This window comes from Pleurodeles waltl, chromosome 5 (genome assembly GCF_031143425.1).
Source record: "Pleurodeles waltl isolate 20211129_DDA chromosome 5, aPleWal1.hap1.20221129, whole genome shotgun sequence".
Classification (NCBI taxonomy): Eukaryota; Metazoa; Chordata; class Amphibia; order Caudata; family Salamandridae; genus Pleurodeles; species Pleurodeles waltl.
The window spans coordinates 965,851,999-965,866,739 of record NC_090444.1 but is presented as its reverse complement, the minus strand read 5'-3'; the positions used below and the strand labels follow the sequence as shown (position 1 = coordinate 965,866,739).

Below are 14,741 nucleotides of genomic sequence, written 5' to 3'. Positions count from 1 at the left end.
TAAGGTGAATGGCACTAATGTCCCTGTGCTGACGTACGCGGATGATGCGGTCCTCATGGCCCGCACTATGAATGTTCTCCGTAAAGTAATTAGAGCTTATGCATCTTACATGTCAGGCTTGGGTCTAGAGATTAATTATAAGAAATCGCATTTCATGGTATGTAGTAGACCTTTGAGTAGGGTGGGGGAGCTAAAGGTTGATGATCAAATTATTAGCAGGGTCCATGAATTCCCATATTTAGGGGTGATCTTTGATGATAAAGGTTCATGGAAACCCTGTATTCCCAGAAGGAGTATGCTCTTCCATGCCCCAGTTGGTGCCACTTTTGATTTTGCTGTAAGAGTGGGAAGTAAACCAATTAAGCCTCTGCTTGAAATCTACAGGCGAAAATGTCTCCCTGTCCTGTTGTATGGTGCAGCACTCTGGGGGTATATGGACACAAGAGCCCTCATTGTTGAAGAAAATCGTTTCTGTAGAAGGCTATTGGGTGTTGGTCAAAATAACTCTGGTTTTTGCCTTCATCTAGAACTAGATCTTGAGTGTGTGCAAGACACTATTCAGTTGGCTACCCTCTTCTTATGGATCTCGATTTGGAGTAATGAATATGCCACTTTTAATAGAGAGATCTTAAGGGATTGTTTGGCCTGTGATAATGTAAAATATATTCCCTGGCTGAGGAATATAAGAAAGGTAGCACAGGATTTGGAGCGGGCGCACTTGTTTGACACTCCTGAGGGTCTGACTAGCCGGGATAAAAATTGGGTAAAGGAGAATTTCTTAAGAATCTGGGGCGCTGAAAGAGAGGGGAAGGAACTATGGAAACAATCGGTCAGGGATTTTGTTATGTTAAAGATGGGGGCGGGTCCTGAGCCCTATCTCTTAGCGATAAATGATTTGAGGGAAAGGACTCATCACTCGATTTCGCTTGGGGATCATTAGAAGTGATCTTTGTTTCCCGTTAGGTCAGTACGGTGAAAATTCTATTAGACCTTGTCCTTGTGACGGGGTGTCCCTGCAGACCTTGTCCCATTTTGCATTATTTTGTGTCTTTTATGCACCTTTTAGAAGTCGTTTTTTATTACCCCTGCTGAGGCCAAAGGGTTTTGTGCAATATCGTCCGGATTTTATGTGGCTGCAAATGGCTTCAGATGCATTGGTATGGAGGAGGGTGGGATTGTTCCTGAGGGGAGCCATTACTTGGCACAGTAACGTAGAGTTTTCTAAAGACATTTTTAGACTGTTATCTTCGGTAACGAGGTTTTATTTGTTTTTAATATCATGATTATTGTTATTTTACTGTTTTATTATGGTCTATTTATTGTTGTCTATGTAATCGAAGGGTTGATTTATTTCATACCGAATAAAGTCTCTCCACTCTTGGCAGTCTTGTCCAGAGTTGTGGCTGGTTAAATCAGCAGTTCAAATCTACTCCAATCTAACAGCCCACATGAGGCTTGCAGAGCTATGGTAGGTATGTATATTTGAATTGTTTATCTAAGGCGCAAACCTTTCTTTTAAAAAAAAAAAAAATTACCTAAATCAGCCCCAAGCAATTTTTTAAGGTTAGAGCTGGAAGAGAAGAGGCATCACTAATATTTGTTGTACTGTAGACCTAGGTTTAGTCTAAGACACAGGTGAACGAGCACCATTCTAGCTTGACAGGTGTCCTAAGGAAGGTTCTGGGATTCAGGTGACGTCTGCATAACTTTATTTTAGACTGCTGTTTTTGGGTGGCTTTTTTTTTTTTTTTAAAGTGTTATAAACGTTAAAGTAAAATAAAATGATGTTGATACGCTGATTGTCTCTTTATGCAAGGTAACTTATATTTAAAATTTCATTTAGAAATGTTACAGTTGAGAAATGTAACTACAAAATCGGCACCCACTAATGAAGAGTTATGTGACTGCAATTAGGGACAGGTTGAAGATAGTTAAGACTTATTTTACTGGTCCCTTTTATAATATGATTAGGCTCAAAACTGCTGAAACTTTTATTAGTGGACTTGAAGATGAAACCAAAAACAGCTGTTGATATTCAAAATCGGAGATACAGTTCTGTTTTTACAGTACAGCAAACTGTATAAAAATCATGGAGAAAAAGGTTAGGAATAGAAAAGTGTATAGCTTTTTACTTCTATTCTGCAGACAAGATTGCAAACTGTGGGGATTATATTTTTAATTGCTTTATTGCTCTCTATGTATTTTAAATTGTTCTGTATGGAACTGATGGTGTATTGCATCTATAGGCTGATGAAAAAAGCAAACATCAGAGAGACCTAGTAGCTACTGATGTCATCCTATACCGCTGTGGATGGTCCCTCTGTGACCACCCACCAAGAAAAAAAAAAAAAAAAAAATGTCAGAAACAGAGATAGCCAATCCCAAAGATTTTGGATAACATGTTTTTGGGTCAATTAGGGAGAACTGGCTGTGGACCTTTAAACTGTCCCCAACAGAAGCCAAAATGCTTATGATCTGGTCCCTGGGCTTAAGTAACAGGATTCTGAAACCTCGCAGTGATTGTTGGCAGGAAAAATGCCACCCGGACTGTAGAAGTGCCGACATATTGTCCTCAAATGCGTTTTTGGGATAGACTTTCAAAGGCTCAGCTGGGTCATTTTCTTTGTTTGAGGAAGGCGGCAGCTTTTATTTCTAAGCACTCTTGGATAAAGACTGTTGGAAAAGATACCTGAAGACTTCTGGACTTTAGCAAGACAACAAAAGCAACCACAACAAAAGAAACACTGGCAATAAAGTTCAGTGTTAACAAAAATCTTCAGTCTAGCATAAGGGAGCTATAAAGACATTTGGGGGTGTAACTTTGGCACACAGGTTTTAGGGCCTTCATTTTTCCTTTCTTTATCATACTTTCAATTGTACTATTATCCTTACCTGTGCTTTTCTTTTTATAAACTACATTAATGATTGGACATTAAATTATCTAATGACATCTACAGTGCCATACTAATTCTGAGCCTTACTGCCTCACCATTTTCCTCTTTTCTTTACACTCTACCTTGACTGCAGAAACAATCTAACACGTATTGTGTGTTCTCTGCCGAATCCTGAGTCACAAGCGGTGCACAGGCATTTAGAAGTTAGTTTTGTGCAACTTTTCCTTTGAATGATCTAAAAGGGTTGGTCCACTATTATGGTGCTTAGATATGGATAAGAATAGTAAGAGAACCAAGGAAAATATGAAGTCACCACCTACGTACTTGCAGAATAAATCTGCACAACACTTCTGCGTCTATTCAGAAGGAGGGACCAAGCCTGCAGGACAAGTATGTGTCAATGCTATTAGACTAGAGTGAATGAGGTGGAAAGACCAAATGTACTTAGGACAGTTTTTTCCGTAGCTCTAAGCCAGCCATTAAGAGGGTCCTATAGTACATGCAACTTTTAAAACCCCCAATTTGACCAACATGAAAAAAAGCTAGGAAGGTAGCAACTAGTGGCCAAGTAATCTACCAAACAAATAAGCAATAAAAGAAGGTGTCTGGTGGGCAAACTACATTTGAACAAGTAAAATTTTTTTTTTTTTTTTTTAAGAGGTTATGCATGCTCTTCTCCAGTATTCCAAGTGATTAAACTTGAGCTTGCGGCTTGGAAGTCGCACATGGTTCTTGTGTAGAAATGAAACAGAGTACTGTCGTGGTAATAGTGCTTTTGGGGAAAAAAAAAAAAAAAAAAAAGATAAATAAAAAAAATAAAAATCAAGGTCTGTTATTTTTGGAGCCTCTTGCTCTATTTTTGATTTTACAAAGTTCCTTTTCAAGTTTTAAGTACCAATATTTAACTTTAACAACCTTTCTACACTGCAGAATATTTGGCACCTGAAAAAAAACGGTACAGGTGTCTGCTTTGGTCATTTTGACTTGAACATAACCCAATGCTACACAGAGTCAGGGTTTTATATTTAATTAGCTGAAGGTAGCAGCATACACTTCAGGAAATAGCTATAAGACTACTGATTATGTTGAGATTGTCAATGCTCAATTTTTCTACAGCAAGCACAGGAATGAAAATGTCACTTACCCAGTGTACATCTGTTCGTGGCATCAGTCGCTGGAGATTCACATGTTCTGCATAGCTCGCCATCTGGTGTTGGGTTGGAGTGTTACAAGTTGTTTTTCTTCGAAGAAGTCTTTCGAGTCACGGGACCGAGTGACTCCTCCTTCTGTCTCCATTGCGCATGGACGTCGACTCCATCTTCGATTGTTTTCCCCGCAGAGGGTGAGGTAGGAGTTGTGTTGTAGTAATAGTGCCCATGCAATGGAGTGACTAAGTATGTACCTATTTAAGGCTAAAATAATATATATACAAATATACAAAGTTGAAGCTAACTTCCGAATTGCTACAGGCTCCCGGGGAGGTGGGTGGGCACATGTGAATCTCCAGCGACTGATGCCACGAACAGATGTACACTGGGTAAGTGACATTTTCAGTTCGATGGCATCTGTCGCTGTAGATACACATGTTCTGCATAGACTAGTAAGCAGTTATCTCCCCAAAAGCGGTGGTTCAGCCTGTAGGAATGGAAGTGGTTTGAAATAACGTTCTTAACATGGCTTGACCTACTGTGGCTTGCTGTGCGGATAGCACGTCTACACAGTAGTGCTTGGTGAACGTGTGTGGCGTAGACCATGTGGCTGCCTTACATATTTCTTGCATTGGGATGTTTCCTAGAAAGGCCATGGTAGCACCTTTTTTTCTGGTTGAGTGTGCCCTTGGTGTAATGGGCAGTTGTCGTTTTGCTTTAAGGTAGCAGATTTGGATGCATTTAACTATCCATCTGGCTATACCTTGTTTTGATATTGGGTTTCCTGCATGAGGTTTTTGGAATGCAATAAATAGTTGTTTAGTGTAGGAAGTTGGCTCTGTATGTGCTACTTCAAAGTAAGGAATAGCATGCACAGAGTCCAAGGGTTCCCCTTAGAGGTAAAATAGTGGTAAAAATAGATAATACTAATGCTCTATTTTGTGGTAGTGTGGTCGAGCAGTAGGCTTATCCAAGGAGTAGTGTTAAGCATTTGTTGTACATACACATAGACAATAAATGAGGTACACACACTCAGAGACAAATCCAGCCAATAGGTTTTTGTATAGAAAAATATCTTTTCTTAGTTTATTTTAAGAACCACAGGTTCGAATTCTACATGTAATATCTCATTCGAAAGGTATTGCAGGTAAGTACTTTAGGAACTTCAAATCATCAAAATTGCATGTATACTTTTCAAGTTATTGACAAATAGCTGTTTTAAAAGTGGACACTTAGTGCAATTTTCACAGTTCCTAGGGGGAGGTAAGTATTTGTTAGGTTAACCAGGTAAGTAAGACACTTACAGGGCTTAGTTCTTGGTCCAAGGTAGCCCACCGTTGGGGGTTCAGAGCAACCCCAAAGTCACCACACCAGCAGCTCAGGGCCGGTCAGGTGCAGAGTTCAAAGTGGTGCCCCAAAACACATAGGCTAGAATGGAGAGAAGGGGGTGCCCCGGTTCCGGTCTGCTTGCAGGTAAGTACCCGCGTCTTCGGAGGGCAGACCAGGGGGGTTTTGTAGGGCACCGGGGGGGACACAAGCCCACACAGAAGTTTCACCCTCAGCAGCGCGGGGGCGGCCGGGTGCAGTGTAGGAACAGGCGTCGGGTTCGCAATGTTAGTCTATGAGAGATCTCGGGATCTCTTCAGCGCTGCAGGCAGGCAAGGGGGGGATTCCTCGGGGAAACCTCCACTTGGGTAAGGGAGAGGGACTCCTGGGGGTCACTTCTCCAGTGAAAGTCCGGTCCTTCAGGTCCTGGGGGCTGCGGGTGCAGGGTCTCTCCCAGGCGTCGGGACTTTAGGTTCAAAGAGTCGCGGTCAGGGGAAGCCTTGGGATTCCCTCTGCAGGCGGCGCTGTGGGGGCTCAGGGGGGACAGGTTTTGGTACTCACAGTATCAGAGTAGTCCTGGGGTCCCTCCTGAGGTGTCGGATCTCCACCAGCCGAGTCGGGGTCGCCGGGTGCAGTGTTGCAAGTCTCACGCTTCTTGCGGGGAGCTTGCAGGGTTCTTTAAAGCTGCTGGAAACAAAGTTGCAGCTTTTCTTGGAGCAGGTCCGCTGTCCTCGGAAGTTTCTTGTCTTTTCGAAGCAGGGGCAGTCCTCAGAGGATGTCGAGGTCGCTGGTCCCTTTGGAAGGCGTCGCTGGAGCAGGATCTTTGGGAGGCAGGAGACAGGCCGGTGAGTTTCTGGAGCCAAGGCAGTTGTCGTCTTCTGGTCTTCCGCTGCAGGGGTTTTCAGCTAGGCAGTCCTTCTTCTTGTAGTTGCAGGAATCTGATTTTCTAGGGTTCAGGGTAGCCCTTAAATACTAAATTTAAGGGCGTGTTTAGGTCTGGGGGGTTAGTAGCCAATGGCTACTAGCCCTGAGGGTGGGTACACCCTCGTTGTGCCTCCTCCCAAGGGGAGGGGGTCACAATCCTAACCCTATTGGGGGAATCCTCCATCTGCAAGATGGAGGATTTCTAAAAGTTAGAGTCACCTCAGCTCAGGACACCTTAGGGGCTGTCCTGACTGGCCAGTGACTCCTCCTTGTTATTCTCATTATTTTCTCCGGCCTTGCCACCAAAAGTGGGGCCTGGCCGGAGGGGGCGGGCAACTCCACTAGCTGGAGTGTCCTGCTGGGTTGGCACAAAGGAGGTGAGCCTTTGAGGCTCACCGCCAGGTGTGACAATTCCTGCCTGGGGGAGGTGTTAGCATCTCCACCCAGTGCAGGCTTTGTTATTCAGAGTGACAAAGGCACTCTCCCCATGGGGCCAGCAACATGTCTCGGTTTGTGGCAGGCTGCTAAAACTAGTCAGCCTACACAGACAGTCGGTTAAGTTTCAGGGGGCACCTCTAAGGTGCCCTCTGGGGTGTATTTTACAATAAAATGTACACTGGCATCAGTGTGCATTTATTGTGCTGAGAAGTTTGATACCAAACTTCCCAGTTTTCAGTGTAGCCATTATGGTGCTGTGGAGTTCGTGTTTGACAAACTCCCAGACCATATACTCTTATGGCTACCCTGCACTTACAATGTCTAAGGTTTTGGTTAGACACTGTAGGGGTACCATGCTCATGCACTGGTACCCTCACCTATGGTATAGTGCACCCTGCCTTAGGGCTGTAAGGCCTGCTAGAGGGGTGTCTTACCTATACTGCATAGGCAGTGAGAGGCTGGCATGGCACCCTGAGGGGAGTGCCATGTCGACTTACTCGTTTTGTTCTCACTAGCACACACAAGCTGGCAAGCAGTGTGTCTGTGCTGAGTGAGAGGTCTCCAGGGTGGCATAAGACATGCTGCAGCCCTTAGAGACCTTCCTTGGCATCAGGGCCCTTGGTACTAGAAGTACCAGTTACAAGGGACTTATCTGGATGCCAGGGTCTGCCAATTGTGGATACAAAAGTACAGGTTAGGGAAAGAACACTGGTGCTGGGGCCTGGTTAGCAGGCCTCAGCACACTTTCAATTGTAAACATAGCATCAGCAAAGGCAAAAAGTCAGGGGGCAACCATGCCAAGGAGGCATTTCCTTACATTTAGTCTTTCTGATGTTTTTCGTTCTGTCAATGTAGTACATTAATGCTCTTTTGACATCTAATGTATGTAGTGCCCTCTCAGCTACGGAATCTGGCTGTGGGAAGAACACTGGTAGTTCCACTGTTTGATTTAGGTGGAACGGTGAAATAACCTTTGGTAAAAATTTAGGATTAGTCCTTAGGACGACTTTATTTTTGTGTAGTTGTATAAAAGGTTCTTGTATTGTAAACGCCTGAATTTCGCTTACTCTTCTTAGAGATGTAATGGCGATGAGAAATGCAACCTTCCAGGTGAGGAACTGTATTTCGCAAGAGTGCATGGGTTCAAAAGGTGGACCCATGAGTCTTGTTAAGACAACATTTAAGTTCCATGAAGTAACAGGTGGTGTTCTTGGTGGTATAATTCTTTTAAGCCCTTCCATGAATGCTTTAATGACTGGTATCCTATATAGGGAAGTTGAATAGGTAGTCTGCAGGTATGCAGATATTGCTGCAAGGTGTATTTTAATGGAAGAGAAGGCTAGGCTAGATTTCTGTAAGTGAAGCAAGTAACCCACTACATCCTTTGGAGTTGCGTGTATAGGTTGGATCGGATTATGATGGCAGTAGCAGACAAACCTCTTCCATTTACTTGCATAGCAGTGCCTAGTGGACGGCCTTCTGGCTTGCTTTATGACTTCCATACATTCTTGGGTAAGTTGTAAGTGTCCAAATTCTAGGATTTCAGGAGCCAGATTGCTAGATTCAGCGATGCTGGATCTGGATGTCTGATCTGTTGGTTGTGTTGTGTTAACAGATCCGGCCTGTTGGGCAATTTGATGTGGGGTACTACTGATAGGTCTAGCAGTGTTGTGTACCAGGGTTGCCTTGCCCAAGTTGGTGCTATTAAAATGAGTTTGAGTTTGTTTTGACTCAATTTGTTTACCAGATAAGGAAGGAGAGGGAGAGGAGGAAAAGCGTAGGCAAATATCCCTGACCAGTTCATCCATAGGGCATTGCCTTGGGACTGCCTGTGTGGGTATCTGGATGCGAAGTTTTGGCATTTTGCGTTCTCTCTTGTTGCAAACAAGTCTATTTGAGGTGTTCCCCAGAGTCTGAAGTAAGTGTTTAGAACTTGGGGGTGAATTTCCCATTCGTGGACTTGTTGGTGATCTCGAGAGAGATTGTCTGCAAGTTGATTCTGGATCCCTGGAATAAACTGCGCTATTAGGCGAATGTGGTTGTGAATTGCCCATCGCCATATTTTCTGTGCTAGAAGACTCAACTGCGTTGAGTGTGTCCCCCCCTGTTTGTTTAGATAATACATAGTTGTCATGTTGTCTGTTTTGACAAGAATGTATTTGTGAGTTATAATTGGTTGGAAAGCCCGCAATGCGTGAAAAACTGCTAGCATTTCTAGGTGATTTATATGCAGTTTTGTTTGATGTACGTTCCATTGTCCTTGTATGCTGTGTTGATCGAGGTGTGCTCCCCACCCTGTCATGGAAGCATCTGTTGTTATTACGTATTGTGGCACTGGGTCTTGGAATGGCCGCCCTTTGTTTAAATTTATACTGTTCCACCATAGAAGCGAGAGGTAAGTTTGGCGGTCTATCAACACCAGATCTAGAAGGTGACCCTGTGCTTGTGACCATTGTGATGCTAGGCACTGTTGTAAGGCCCTCATGTGTAGTCTTGCGTTCGGGACAATGGCTATGCATGAAGACATCATGCCTAGGAGTTGTAATATCATCTTTGCTTGTATTGTTTGTGTTGGATACATGCGTTGTATGATCTTGTTGAAATTTTGAATTCTTTGTGGACTTGGAGTGGCTACTCCTTTTGTTGTGTCTATTATGGCTCCCAGATATTGTTGTATTTTGCACGGCAAAATGTTGGATTTTGCAAAGTTGACGGTGAAACCTAGTTTGTAGAGGGTTTGTATGATTTGATTTGTGTGTTGTAAGCACTTTGTTAGTGAATTGGTTTTGATTAGCCAATCGTCTAGATACGGGAATACATGTATTTGCTGCCTTCTGATGTGTGCAGCCACTACTGCTAGACATTTTGTAAAGACTCTTGGTGCGGTTGTTAAACCAAAAGGCAATACTTTGAATTGGTAATGTATTCCTTTGAATACGAACCGTAGGTATTTTCTGTGAGATGGATGTATTGGTATATGGAAATACGCGTCTTTGAGGTCTAAGGTTGTCATGTAGTCCTGTAGTTTTAGCAATGGTAACACCTCTTGTAGCGTGACCATGTGAAAGTGGTCTGATTTGAAGTAGGTGTTTAGTATTCTGAGGTCTAGGATTGGTCTCAGTGTTTTGTCCTTTTTTGGTATTAAGAAGTACAGTGAATAGACTCCTGTGTTTGTGTGTTTGGTACTAATTCGATTGCATTCTTTTGCAATAGTGCTTGAACTTCTATTTCCAGAAGGTCGGAATGTTGTTTTGACAATTTCTGTGCTTTTGGTGGTATGTTTGGAGGGAATTGTAGGAATTCTATGCAATAACCATGTTGGATAATTGCTAAGACCCAAGTGTCTGTAGTTATTTCCTCCCATGCTTTGTAATAATGACCTATTCTCTCGTAGGGGATTTCCATGTATAGTCATAAGCACTGAATAGTTCCGCGCGCCTGCGGGGACCCCGGAGCACTGTTGTGTAGTATATTCTTAAGTGCAATCATCAGCTCCTTGACAAAAAAGGTCTGTGAAAAACACTTAAGAATAACAATGTGCAGCCTATGTGAACAGCTACAATGGGCTCTGTCATAGCGCGCAAGTAGTGCTTGAGAGTTAGCGATGCGCCACTGGTTTGCAGCTTGTACTGCGACCCTTTTCCCAGCTGCATCGAACTTGCGGCTCTCTTTATCTGGGGGTGGTGCGTCCCCAGATGTGTGGGAGTTGGCTCTTTTCCGAGCTGCTCCCACTACGACGGAATCTGGTGGCAGCTGTGTGGTGATGAAAACAGGGTCTGTAGGAGGTGCTTTATATTTCTTTTCCACCCTTGGCGTTATTGCCCTACTTTTGACCGGCTCCTTGAAGATTTCCTTTGCGTGCCGAAGCATACCTGGCAGCATAGGCAGGCTTTGGTAGGAGCTGTGGGTGGAGGAGAGGGTGTTGAATAAAAAGTCATCCTCGACTTGTTCTGAGTGGAGGTTTACGTTGTGGAATTGTGCTGCTCTAGCCACCACTTGAGAATATGCTGTGCTGTCTTCAGGTGGTGAGGGCTTTGTTGGATATGCCTCCGGACTGTTGTCCGACACTGGGGCGTCATATAAGTCCCAAGCGTCTTGGTCACCTTGACTCATGGTGGTGTGAGCCGGGGAATGTGACGGAGTTTGCGTCGGTGAGACGTTAATTACAGGTGGAGGAGAGGGTGGCGGAGTCACCTTTTTCACCATCTTTGTTTGTGGCGCCTGGTCTGTTTGAAACTCCAGTCTCCTTTTTCTCCTAATAGGGGGAAGGGTACTTATTTTTCCTGTTCCCTGCTGTATGAAAATACATTTTTGCGTATGGTCCACTTCGGTGGATTGCAGCTCTTCCTCAAACCTATGCTTTCGCATCTGAGAGGACAGTGATTGCTCCTCTGTATAAGAGCCTGGACCTGGGTCGGTTACAGGTTGTTTCGGCACCGAAACCCTGCCTGTATCTTTTTTCGGCTCAGAGGTGGCTTTTTTCTTTTTTAGAGTCGAAACCTCTCGGCGTCGATCTTCGTCGGTGCCACTGTCTCGGCGTCGAGCCGTTTCTACACCACTATCTCGGTGTCGTTGCTTCTCTCCAGCACTTTCTCGATCCCGAGAAGGCTGCGTGCCGGTGTCTCGACCGGAGTCGGACGATCTCGGCACTGTTTGGGCCTTTTTCGGTGCCGATGGTCGGTCACCGAACTTATGGGTGGAGCCATGGCCTGGTGGCAGTGGCGTCCCCTGGGCCTTGTCACTTTTCTTATGTGTTGTTTTCGACGTCTTACTCACGGTTCTTTGATCGTCGAATTCCTCGGAGTCCGATTCGTGGATCGAAAAGGTTTCTTCTTCCTCTTGTTCCTCGAACTCTCGGTGCGCTGTCGGCGTGGACGCCATCTGAAGTCTCCTGGCTCGACGGTCACGGAGAGTCTTTCGGGACCGGAACGCGCGACAGGCTTCGCAAGTCTCCTCACTGTGCTCAGGTGACAGGCACAGGTTACAGACCAAATGTTGGTCTGTATACGGGTATTTGTTGTGGCATTTGGGACAAAAACGGAACAGGGTCCGTTCCATCGGCAGTGTTGGACACGTGGTCGGGCCGACCAGGCCCCGACGGGGGATCGAAAAGTACCCCGAAGGGCACCGGAGCGCGTCGATCTTCGATGCGGTGTTGAATCTAACTACGCCGATCCCGAACGCAACAATACCGACGAAAATCTTCCGAAATCTACTAACTTTCCGTTCCGAAACTCGGAGCGACAGGAACACGTCCGAACCCGATGGCGGAAAGAAAACAATCGAAGATGGAGTCAACGCCCATGCGCAATGGAGACAGAAGGAGGAGTCACTCGGTCCCGTGACTCGAAAGACTTCTTCGAAGAAAAACTTCTTGTAACACTCCGACCCAACACCAGATGGCGAGCTATGCAGAACATGTGTATCTACAGCGACAGATGCCATCGAACCAATAATTTTAGAACTAAAATACAAAACTAAAATACCATGGAAAGACTTTACTGGGACATCAAAATGAGTGTTGCTTATTTTATAACTTATCTGACCGCCATTGGACATCGACAGGCAAGTGATATTATACAGAGGATTCAATGTTGGAGCGCACACATAATTTAGGCAAAAGGTAAATAAAGATGAGGGACTGTACTCTCAATGGACTTTGATGCATGCCGCAGAGGACTCCTGGCAGCACTTTGGATTTAATTCCACAAAGACATAAACGTCTGAAATACATATGTAGGAAGTTGGCTCTGTATGTGCTATTTCAAAGTAAGAAATAGCATGCACAGAGTCCAAGGGTTCCCCTTAGAGGTAAAATAGTGGTAAAAATAGATAATACTAATGCTCTATTTTGTGGTAGTGTGGTCGAGCAGTAGGCTTATCCAAGGAGTAGTGTTAAGCATTTGTTGTACATACACATACAATAAATGAGGTACACACACTCAGAGACAAATCCAGCCAATAGGTTTTGTTATAGAAAAATATCTTTTCTTAGTTTATTTTAAGAACCACAGGTTCAAATTTAACATGTAATATCTTGTTTGAAAGGTATTGCAGGTAAGTACATTAGGAACTTTGAATCATTTCAATTGCATGTATACTTTTCAAGTTATTCACAAATAGCTATTTCAAAAGTGGACACTTAGTGCAATTTTCACAGTTCCTGGGGGAGGTACGTTTTTGTTAGTTTTACCAGGTAAGTAAGACACTTACAGGGTTCAGTTCTTGGTCCAAGGTAGCCCACCGTTGGGGGTTCAGAGCAACCCCAAAGTCACCACACCAGCAGCTCAGGGCCGGTCAGGTGCAGAGTTCAAAGCGGTGCCCAAAACGCATAGGCTAGAATGGAGAGAAGGGGGTGCCCCGGTTCCGGTCTGCTTGCAGGTAAGTACCCGCGTCTTCGGAGGGCAGACCAGGTGGGTTTTGTAGGGCACCGGGGGGGACACAAGCCCACACAGAAATTTCACCCTCAGCGGCACGGGGGCGGCCGGGTGCAGTGTTAGAACAAGCGTCGGGTTCGCAATGGAAGTCAATGAGAGATCAAGGGATCTCTTCAGCGCTGCAGGCAGGCAAGGGGGGGCTTCCTCGGGGAAACCTCCACTTGGGCAAGGGAGAGGGACTCCTGGGGGTCACTTCTGCAGTGAAAGTCCGGTCCTTCAGGTCCTGGGGGCTGCGGGTGCAGGGTCTTTTCCAGGCGTCGGGACTTAGGTTTCAGAGAGTCGCGGTCAGGGGAAGCCTCGGGATTCCCTCTGCAGGCGGCGCTGTGGGGGCTCAGGGGGGACAGGTTTTGGTACTCACAGTCGTAGAGTAGTCCGGGGGTCCTCCCTGAGGTGTTGGTTCTCCACCAGCCGAGTCGGGGTCGCCGGGTGCAGTGTTGCAAGTCTCACGCTTCTTGCGGGGAGATTGCAGGGTTCTTTAAAGCTGCTCCTTTGGATAAAGTTGCAGTCTTTTTGGAGCAGGTCCGCTGTCCTCGGGAGTTTCTTGTCGTCGAAGCAGGGCAGTCCTCCGAGGATTCAGAGGTCGCTGGTCCCTTTGGAAGGCGTCGCTGGAGCAGAGTTCTTTGGAAGGCAGGAGACAGGCCGGTGAGTTTCTGGAGCCAAGGCAGTTGTTGTCTTCTGGTCTTCCTCTGCAGGGGTTTTCAGCTAGGCAGTCCTTCTTGTTGTTGCAGGAATCTAATTTTCTAGGGTTCAGGGTAGCCCTTAAATACTAAATTTAAGGGCGTGTTTAGGTCTGGGGGGTTAGTAGCCAATGGCTACTAGCCCTGAGGGTGGGTACACCCTCTTTGTGCCTCCTCCCAAGGGGAGGGGGTCACAATCCTAACCCTATTGGGGGAATCCTCCATCTGCAAGATGGAGGATTTCTAAAAGTTAGAGTCACCTCAGCTCAGGACACCTTAGGGGCTGTCCTGACTGGCCAGTGACTCCTCCTTGTTGCTTTCTTTGTTCCCTCCAGCCTTGCCGCCAAAAGTGGGGGCCGTGGCCGGAGGGGGCGGGCAACTCCACTAAGCTGGAGTGCCCTGCTGGGCTGTGACAAAGGGGTGAGCCTTTGAGGCTCACCGCCAGGTGTCACAGCTCCTGCCTGGGGGAGGTGTTAGCATCTCCACCCAGTGCAGGCTTTGTTACTGGCCTCAGAGTGACAAAGGCACTCTCCCCATGGGGCCAGCAACATGTCTCTGGTGTGGCAGGCTGCTGGAACTAGTCAGCCTACACAGACAGTCGGTTAAGTTTCAGGGGGCACCTCTAAGGTGCCCTCTGGGGTGTATTTTGCAATAAAATGTACACTGGCATCAGTGGGCATTTATTGTGCTGAGAAGTTTGATACCAAACTTCCCAGTTTTCAGTGTAGCCATTATGGTGCTGTGGAGTTCGTGTTTGACAAACTCCCAGGCCATATACTCTTATGGCTACCCTGCACTTACAATGTCTAAGGTTTTGTTTAGACACTGTAGGGGTACCATGCTCATGCACTGGTACCCTCACCTATGGTATAGTGCACCCTGCCTTAGGGCTGTAAG

At 45.7% G+C, this 14,741-nt stretch overlaps 1 protein-coding gene across 2 annotated transcripts in view; it reads right to left on the bottom strand.

Moving 5' to 3' along the window:
• The window catches only part of EIF4A3 (eukaryotic translation initiation factor 4A3), a 96,883-nt gene that overhangs the window by 30,452 nt on the left and 51,690 nt on the right, over positions 1-14,741 (bottom strand). The gene's annotated exons all lie outside the window — the stretch shown is intronic.